Below are 10,228 nucleotides of genomic sequence, written 5' to 3' on the forward strand. Positions count from 1 at the left end.
ATTGTATATTATGGATACATGTTCTTTTCCAATTTTTTTCTAAACATTCGCCATATCCATTCATACATACACACATTCCCTGAATCATAATTACAATTAGTCACAGGCAAAGAACATTATTATTTTCGTTATATATTTGTCACTCAGTTAATTTGGAATTTCTCCTCTGCAACTTGTAGTGGTTTCTTTAGTAATTGATTTTTGCTTTTAAATTCTTTGAGTTTTGTTTTTGAAAGTTTTAAAAAAATTCAATCAATACAATCTTGTTTCCAAGGTATATGATTTGGGACTGCAATCCTATTTTTAAAATGTTTTGGTGTATTTTTGTTCAATATTAATACTTTCCTTTGTATTTTTTGAAATAATTTGTTACTTTAATTCAAAGTTTTAAATATATAATCTCATGCTGGATTTCACATTTATATTTCTCTTTCTCTTCTTGGTATATGGAAGTGCTCATGTTAATGTTGCCAGGTTAAGAATCACCAAAAAATTATTTTAAAAAATGTAATCCCCCATTGCCCTGCTAAAAAAACCAAAACCCAAACCAAAAAATGTAATCTATTTTTTTTCTAGCTACTTGGGAGAATTTTTGTCTTTGTAATTTTGTGGTTCAACAGTTAATGTGCATTGATTGTTCATAGTTTAGATTTCTTCACATGTATTTTATATAAAATGTGTTTTCTTATTAAAATTTACTTTACTTATTTTTTTCAAATAACAAGCATTTATTTTCTCTTCCCCTTCTCCATCTACTGAATTCTTCATATGTGTCAATATTCTCTCTGTAGAGTAATGCCTGATCTTGTCCATTCTGGAAAGTTTTTTCCTTTTAAATATAGTATCTTCTAAAACATTTTCAGTGTCTTTTAAATTTTTTTTCTTATTTTTGTACTTATGTTTTATTTTATACTTCTTATGTTTATTTTATGCTTCCTTTGTACTTTTCTTATATTTGTACTTCTTACTTTTTTTTCCAAATTGTCTTTTAATATATTTAACATCCAGTTTAATTAATGATTTGGTATTTCTTTCATTTCATTCTTTTATATTTCAACTTACATTTCATTTTAAATTTAATTTTTCTATTAACAAAAAAAATTTTACCTTCCTCCTACCTCCTTCTATCATTGGGAAAAAAAAAGCAAAACCAAAAGCAAGCCTTTGTAACATTATATTTGTATACACACATAGTAAAGTAAAACAAATTCTTATATTCGTCGTGTTCAAAAATGTGTATTTCATTCTGTACTTTGAATCCATCACCTGTCTGTTAGAAGAGTAATTGCATTAAAAAAAAAAGTTTTATTGTTGTCTTTTATTTTTATACCCATCATTTCCCTTTAAATCTAACTCCTTGTAGCCTTTCTTTATAACAGACAATTAAGCAAAGTCAAAATGCCACTGAACAGTTTTGTTGAATACAGGCATACCTTGTCTTATTGTACTTTGCTGATGTTGCATTTTTACATATTGAAATTTTGTGGCAACCCTGCATCTAGCAAGTTTATCAGTACCATTTTTCCAACAGCATCTGCTTACATCATGTCTCTGCGTCACATTTTAGTAAATCTCCCAATACTTCAAACCTTTTCATTATTATTAAATCTATTATGGTACTCTGTGATCTTTGAAGTCACAATTGTACTGTTTTGGGGCACCATGAACCACGCCCATATAAGACAATGAACTTAATCAATAAATGTTATGTGTGTTCTGCTTGGGCCTCCCTGTTTCCTGAGATGGGGCAGCTAGGTATAGTGGATAGAGCGCTGGCTCTGGAGTCAAGAAGACCTGAATTCAACTCTTACCTCAGACACTTATTAGCTGTGTGAACCTGGGCAAGTCACTTAACCCCAATTGCCTCAAACATCTGGGGCCATCTCCACTCATCCTGATATATATCTTGCCACTGGACTCAGATAGCTTTAGAGGAGAGAGTGAGGTTGGTGACTTCCACAGACCTCCTTCACTTAAATTCAATTCACTGCAAGTCATGATATCACCCTGATGTCATGGTCTTCTTTGAGAATGAAGGACAAACAACAACAAAAATTCCCTGCGAGACAACAATATTGAAATTAGGACAATCAGTAACCTTACAGTGGCCTCAATAGTGTTCAAATAAAAGGAAGAATCAATCCATGCAACAAACTTCATTGTTTGTCTTCTTTTAAAAAATTGTCACAGCCAACCCAACTCTTGTGGGTTCAGATCCGGAGACGTTAGAGAAAGACTCAGGGACAGATCTTACAGACAAGAAGGCATATTTTATTGGCAGCCGCCTGCTCCATGACCAGCGGGGGCCTATCTATCCCATGATCAGAGTTCCTTGCTCCTAGAGAGGTGCTCTTTTATCCTCCAAAACTGCTGCTAGTCACGTGAAGCTATAACTTTGTTACACTAAGTTTCTTATTCACACCAACTGGGATTCCTGTTTGGAGTATGAACCGGGACCCTGCCTGTGGGACTTCCTCCCAGTTCTGGATGCTATCTGCACAAGCCTGTGCTAGTTGTTCTTTGACCATGCTGATGTAGCAACTGTGTTGCTGTATGTTCCAGAGTTGGAATGGGCCCGTAAGGTCATAAGATAGTGAGACCACCTGGCTTCTTATTAATCTTATGGCCATGAGAACTTTTCCTCCTAGCATTTTGTTATTCTGTCTTCCTCACTCCCTGTCCTTGATTCTCAGAACACTTGAACAGATCCTTGACATTCCGAAAGGTTTGGACTAGAGCCTAGAATACTCTGGCCCTCTGAGTTCTCCACATCTCCCCCTTTTGTTTTTGTTAAGGAGCATGGAGTGTTTCCTTGATGAAACAGTAAAAAATAACAGAATATAATACCCTATGCTAACCAACAATATGTTAACAACAATATAGGAAAGGGAGAAAGGGGAAATTTTGTCCAGAGGGGTGGACCCTCATGAACCCACACTATGACAATGTCTACAGAGGGAGGGCCTCTGCGGAGAATGCATACATACATGGTGTATATAATAACAGAAGGAAAATACAAAACTGTTCATTTAAAGTCTTTAAAATCTTGTCTTCTTTGAGTGTTGAGATGTCAACAGAAAAACTGGACTCTGGTCTGGACTCTGGTTGTCTCTGGACTCTCTTAGTTCTTTAGCTGTTGAACTGCTGGATTTTCACTAATCCTTAGTATAGCATTGTCAATGATCAAATTAAACAGTGAGAGTTCTTCAAAATAAAACTCATATTTAAACTTGATATACATAGCATAATACATTCCCGCTTTTGGAGAATACTTATACCCACACACAATACAGAGTTGAGGCAATTATGCAATCTATAACATTTCTTACCACCATGTGTCTGGATCAAGGCCAAATTTAGTAATGTGTCCCTGATGACACCTGAAAATGTTATGCAAAGGTTACCATATCACATCTCGTGGTCCCAAGACATCCAGTAATTGTGCTAGGCCCCAGGTGGATGGATTCTGACCATGCCATCAGACTGAGTGAAAGAAAAAGAAAACAAGTTAAGTTAAACCAGGTGTATGTGTTGGAGCTTCCATGACACCAGGCCATTTTTTTGGAGGGAGAGAAGAAGAAACTGGACTATGTCCAGCAATTGTGGTCTACATAGTCGCCATCATAAGCAAACTATGGACTTCCTGAATGTATTTGGGTGTTCTCTCAGCCTCCATCAAGGCATCTTACATGTATCTTTCTCTCCTCCTGTTGTACATATATTCTCTCTACGGCCTGCATCGTGGAGTTGAACCATCTCCATCAAGCTCCTTGTAAGAGCAATTAGTCTCTGAAATGTTAAGTTTCCATAATTCATAAATCTCATATTAATTTCACCAAAGACAATATAATGGTAAAAATGCATGTTATATTGCATAACTCAGGACATATTTGTAATACATACAATAATTCAAAACCATACCCAGAGTATACATAGTCACAATGACATATAAATGATAAATGAATATAAATGGCTGATAATATTAAACATTATTACATAATCTTCTTTGAGCAAGTAAACCACATCACCTTGTACATGAATTCTCTATCTAGTATGAAATAACAGATACTTGAAGTGATAATCAATTTATTAACAAGAAATAAAACCTCAATCAATAAGACTCAATATGTTCATTGGTTGCTATACAGACAAAGCAGTAGGGTTCAATACCCCCCCTTTTTTTTTTTACATAATCCTATAAACAAACTCATTAAACCCATGGTTCTTTCAAAAAAAAATGTGATAGCTTCAGCTCCTGAAGCCCAATGGCCCCACCTATATCCTTAGCCCAGTCAAAGTAATAGATTTTTGAAGTTATCAGAGCTGAATGGTATATACTAGAAATGTCTTTGAAATTCATTCAATTTACAAAATTGAGTTAAAAAGAAAGCAAAAGAAACAAAAGTCAAAAACAAAACAACAACAAAAACAAAAACAAAAAAGCAAAAGGTTTGCTAAGTACTCTTAAGTATGTGGTGAATTCCAGGCCTTTTCAATGCCTTTCAAAAACAAACAAACAAAAAGGAATGGCTTTAAGGAACAAGGGTTAAGTAAGGGAAAAGGGAAGGGGTGGGGGAAGTTGAGGTAGGCCAGAAAGCAGAGCCATGTGCTCTTAGTGGTATGAGTGAGTTAAAGTTCCAGTACAATACTGACTATTGCAATAGTATTAAGTACAGCTTTTGATATCTAATGATCTATTAGTTAAATAGGCTTTAAGCATTACATGCCACACTATTGAGTCACCTAATATTAACAATTTTTGAGCATTTTCCTTTTGATAGTTCAAAGTATGTTGGTGAGGCAGGATCATTGCAGGCAGCCATTGTGCATTAAGAGTCAAAGCTTGAGACACCTCCTGTCTAGCACTGTGCAGTCTGCTGAAAAGGGACTCAAGATCTACTGAATTAATTAAGCCCAAACCAGTTCCTGCTCCACCAAGTTAAGTATCATACCATGCTCTTTTTCTTAGATTACAAATTTTCATTACTGGAAAGCTAATGTTGTAATATAATACAAATTTCAGAATTTGCTGAGTTACATTAACACAACTGGAGGGTACTTTTACTATGGAAGGTTTATACATATTTCTTCCAGTCTTAGGCATAAAATTCTAAGATAGTCCATAAATAGCCCTCTCCCCACAATTGGTGTGCTATTAATATACAAGATAGTTTTAATTTCCTTATCAAGAGGTATTATAATATTGGTCCTTCTATGATCCTAAGTCTTGGCATACTGTTCATTTGTGAGGCAGTCCACTGTTTAGGTGGGAGCAAGAGGGACTGATTATATAAACAACAAGTCATGTTTACAAAAGTATTAAATATTATTTGTGTTATGTTTTCCCTTTAAAAAATGTTGTCCATATTGGGACACCCCTTCCAGGTGGTAGCTTGTCCATCCCAAGAGAAATTACCCCAAAGGCAGATTTGATTTACAAGACAAGTATAAGTATCTTGGGTGCAGTTTTGAGTGGAATCTCTTCATCCAAAGTGAATTTCTCCGTCAGCAATGAGATACCAGGGGGTCCAGGAGTAAGCAATCTGTAACAGCAACTAGGAAACTATAAAAAGAAACTGTTATTCCCGAAGGAAGGTTTGTGTGAATGGAACAGTATATAATTTGTAATCTCCAATATAATTAACCATAATTTTCCCTCTATAATCACTATCAATTATAACTCCACCATTTGAACTTGCTTAATAGCAGTGCTTGCTCTTATTTGTAAGTTAGGAGTCATCTTTGCCAATGATAAAAGTTCCTCAGTGTCATCAGGGGAAACCCTGGACTCAATTTGGGTTACCCCCATTTTTGGCCAGTCCATCCACATGGGTGTTATACTCACGTTCCGCTGAATTCACATCCATATGGGCATCTACATAAAAAACTAAGACATTAGTATATTGAACTCATTCCCGAATATCTTTCCAATTACTTTATAAAGAGGACTTAAAATTTGTCCCAAATGAGGAATGTGATTCCTCCAGTATCCAAAAAGTCCAATAAATTTCTGTACTTCTTGTTTAGAGGTAGGGGGAGCAAAGTCAGCTATTTTCTGTTTAGCTATTGGTAAGATTTCTCTATGGCCTGCATTCCACATAATTCCTAAAAATTTTACATTCTGGGCAGGCCCTTGTATTTTAGCAGGATTTATCTCCCACCCCTTTTCCTTCATGTGATCAACCAAAGGGTGTAGCACCATTTCCACTATATCCTTGTTCTCTCCCTGAACCATAATGTCATGAATATAAATGAATAGTTTGTGCTCCAGAGTTTTAGTTCATCCAAGTATTCAGCCACAGTTCTATGACAAATAGTAAGGCTATGCAAATATACTTGAGGAAATCGTGTGAAAGCATATTGTCTTCCTTGCCAAGTAAAGGTAAACTGGTCCCATTGACTAGAATCTATTGGTATTGTAAAAAAGGCATTTGTAAGATCTATAACTGCATACTACTGCCCAGGGTAAGCTTGAATAGTCTCTATTAAAGTCACTGTATCCGGGACAGCGGCATAAAGTGGAGAAGTTACCTTGTTTAACTGTCTATAATCAACAGTCATCCTCCATGTCCCATCACTTTTCCTCTTTCTTTTCTTATATTCAATACTGAGCCACTCTAACAGCAGCTTTCTCAGCTATACTCTGATAATTCTGAGCTTGATCTCCAAGTATAAAATTCTGACATTGTAACATAAATAATCTTCCCTGTAATTCAGCCAACTCTTTTTCCAAATCTGCTTTTTCTTTTATCTTCTTATTCCTATCCTCACAAACTATCCTATACACAGTCAAAAGTTTTCCACAAACTCCAATCATTTCTTTTCCTTTTTCAGCATATTTCCTAAACAGAGGCATTTTGTACAGTGAATCCCGTTTGTTGGACTTGCTCCTACAAAAATGACACTCCAACACCAGGTGAAGAAAATGAGATTGAATTAATATTACAGTACAGGAAAAGAGATATTAGTTTTGCAGCAGCAATAAAGTAAGCAGATTAACAGTGTAACTATTAAAGCAAAAGCGACCAATATGTACATATTTAAAGGGAAAATACATTACCAAATCGGGGAAGCACCAACTCCATTGGCTGGGGTCCTGGTACAGCCTCCCAGAGTCCCGAATGGAAATATCCCAGGCAGAACATCCTCTTCACAGGTGAGACTCCAAAGAGGCCGGGGCTTTACTCTAACTTACATAGGGCTTAAACAAAAGTGGCTTGTATGATGGGCTAATTCTGTGACTGACACCAGGTGAGTTCGTGTAGGATCACTGCCAGAAAAGTTGGGATAGACATTTAGTTTCTCAGGACATACACCTGATGGGGAGCCAACCCCCCAGGACTACTCCTGGAATTGTTTATAGTCCCTAGGAATGGCTAGTTCCTGGGAACCTTAAGCAGTAAATCAGTGAGATATGCCTAGAAGGGACCTGGCCCCGATCCCAGCAGGGTATCCTCCACGTCAAAACAGGGGCAATTTCCCACGTTAAGCTATAGCTAGAGATCACAGAAAAACATCTGGAAATTCATAGAGGGGGCAAGCACAGGTTTGTGAGCTATGCTATGCCTGGATAATCTTCTAATATTCAAAGAATTTAGAAATTCCAATAGATTAAGAACATAAGGAGATGTAACTCCATATTTGGAGCTGGCTTCCTTAACATCCTTCACAGTTTTCATTTCCTATTTTTGATAAACTCTGTTGCCAGCATTATCCTCCAGGACAGGGAAAACAGAAAAGGCAAGCTGCCCAAACGCTATAGGATTTTCTAAAGCTAAGTGTTGAAACTGAGAGAGGGGTTGAGGATCGGCACTTTTATTAAATAAACTAGATGTGGGACCCTCCACAGATTTATATGAGGGTCAGGGAGGAGCTAAAGGAAGAGGAGCTTCTTACATAGCTACAGATTTTTGAGACAATACTTTTTTTTTTTAGTGAGGCAATTGGGGTTAAGTGACTTGCCCAGGGTCACACAGCTAGTAAGTGTTAAGTGTCTGAGGCCGAATTTGAACTCAGGTACTCCTGAATCCAGGGCCGGTGCTCTATCCACTGCGCCACCTAGCTGCCCCGAGACAATACTTCTAATTCTTCTTCACTATCTGAGCTCTGTGCTCAAGTTACTGCCTCTAATTCCATAATGAACTTGGCATCAGCCAAACAAACCTCAAAAATATGATACAAAGAGACAAACTGTTCTGGAATCTCTGAATTTTTCTGAAGTGCCGTCCCCACCGCTTCCCAGCTTCCTTTAGTGACGGTGGGGCCCTGGGAAACCAGGGGGCCTTATCATAAACATAGTAAAGAAATCTTATGAGAGTTTTACCTTTCACCTTAATCCCCCAACTAACAGCAATGAGTTGTAACTTTTAAAAATCTGCCTCCAGATCCCTCAATCCTAACACTGAGCCCTGTCCCATTTTTTCTTTTTTGTTTTTGTTAGCCTAGGCTCAGGGCAACTCTTTCAGCCAAGAGTGAAAACCAAACACTACAAACCGAAAACAGAAAATAGCCACGCCAGCCGAAGTGGCTCTTCTAGGCTTTTCCCCCTTTCCACTTACCATTGGGTGCGCACCCCAGGGCTGGTCTTTTATTCGGGGTGGGGGGGGCGGGGTGTCTCAATCCTTCCGCTATCAATTGGAGGGTTTGAACATCCTTATTGATGTCCTTAATCCCTTTAGTAATTTCTTGTCCCATCTTGTATCTTTCTCCTATGGGGACGCAACTAAACTAAACTAAAACGGTTTGTTCGGCAAAGTTTTCCACACCCAACCTTCAGTAATCACCACCCAGATCAGTCAGCAGCCATCAACACGGAAGATAGGGAAAGAGCAGCTAGATGGCGCAATGGATAAAGCACTGGTCCTGGATTCAGTAGGACCTGAGTTCAAATCTAACCTCAGACACTTGACACTTACTAGCTGTGTGACCCTGAGCAAGTCACTTAACCCTCGTTGCCCTGCAAAATTATCCATTTTACATTTCACAATTCTCTCTTATTTATTAATAAATTCTCCTTTACATAAGTCTGATAGGTAATATGTTCTATGTATGATATCTTCCTTTATAGCTAGGGGGATATTATAAAATAATAACATTATTGAATAAGATGGTTATTATCAGAAAACAGCTTGAAAGAGAAACAGCTTTTTCAAAAGAGCTTGATAGCAAAATGGAAGCTTAAAACAAAATGAAGCCTGATGTTAAGTTGATAAACTTATTTCTACTTTCTTATTAATGTAATAAAACTTATTCTCACTACAACTGGCTACAACTTAGGGTAATGAAGGGAATGACCTCAATTGTAAAAGACACAGTCATTAGGAATCTTCTTTCTCATTTTTAAAGGAGGGTTTATGGGGCTCAGGTTGGAATAAGGTTTTAGGGCTGGATTTGGAGAGCATCTAGTCCCTCCTAGGTTTTCTTTCCTTTCCCAGATTTTTACTTACTTACTTACTTATTCATTTGCTTATTTACTTATTCACTTGTCTATTTATTTGTTTGTTTGCTTACTTAATTACAAACTAATCTATCTGTCTGTCTATCTATCTATCCATCCATCCATCCATCCATCCATCCATCCATCCATCCATCCATCCATCCATCCATCCATTCTTTCATTCATTCCTGTGATGGGAATTTTTTGCCCCTATAAGGATGAATCTGTTAGGAGAAGGAAGGGAAGGGAATAAGCATTTATAGATCACCTACTATGTGGCAGGCACTGTGCTAAGTGCTTTTAACAGATAATGCAGTTGGATGTCGTAAGCCAATTCTCATATCTTGGCTCTACTGTCAGTGACAATTTGTCACTTGATTCTGAGATCAATCAGAGGATTGGGAAAGCTACTTCAAACATGTCTAAGCTTGGGGGCAGCTAGATAGCGAAGTGGTAAAGCACTGGCCCTGGATTCAGGAGTACCTGGGTTCAAATCCAGCCTCAGACATTTGACACTTACTAGCTGTGTGACCCTGGGCAAATCACTTAACCCTCATTGCCCTGCAAAAAAAAACCAAACAAAATAAACCATGTCTAAGCTTGTCAAGCATGTCTGGGCAAACAGTAAACTGACAAGACGAACCAAATTTGCTGTCTATAGAGCATGTGTCCTGAGTACCTTACTGTATGGCAGTGAAACATGGACTATATACACTAGACAAAAGAAGAAGCTTAACAGCTTCCACATGTGGTCATGCGCACCACATGCAAGATGGGCACATTCCTAAAGAC

Source organism: Dromiciops gliroides, chromosome 2 (genome assembly GCF_019393635.1).
Source record: "Dromiciops gliroides isolate mDroGli1 chromosome 2, mDroGli1.pri, whole genome shotgun sequence".
Taxonomy (NCBI): Eukaryota; Metazoa; Chordata; class Mammalia; order Microbiotheria; family Microbiotheriidae; genus Dromiciops; species Dromiciops gliroides.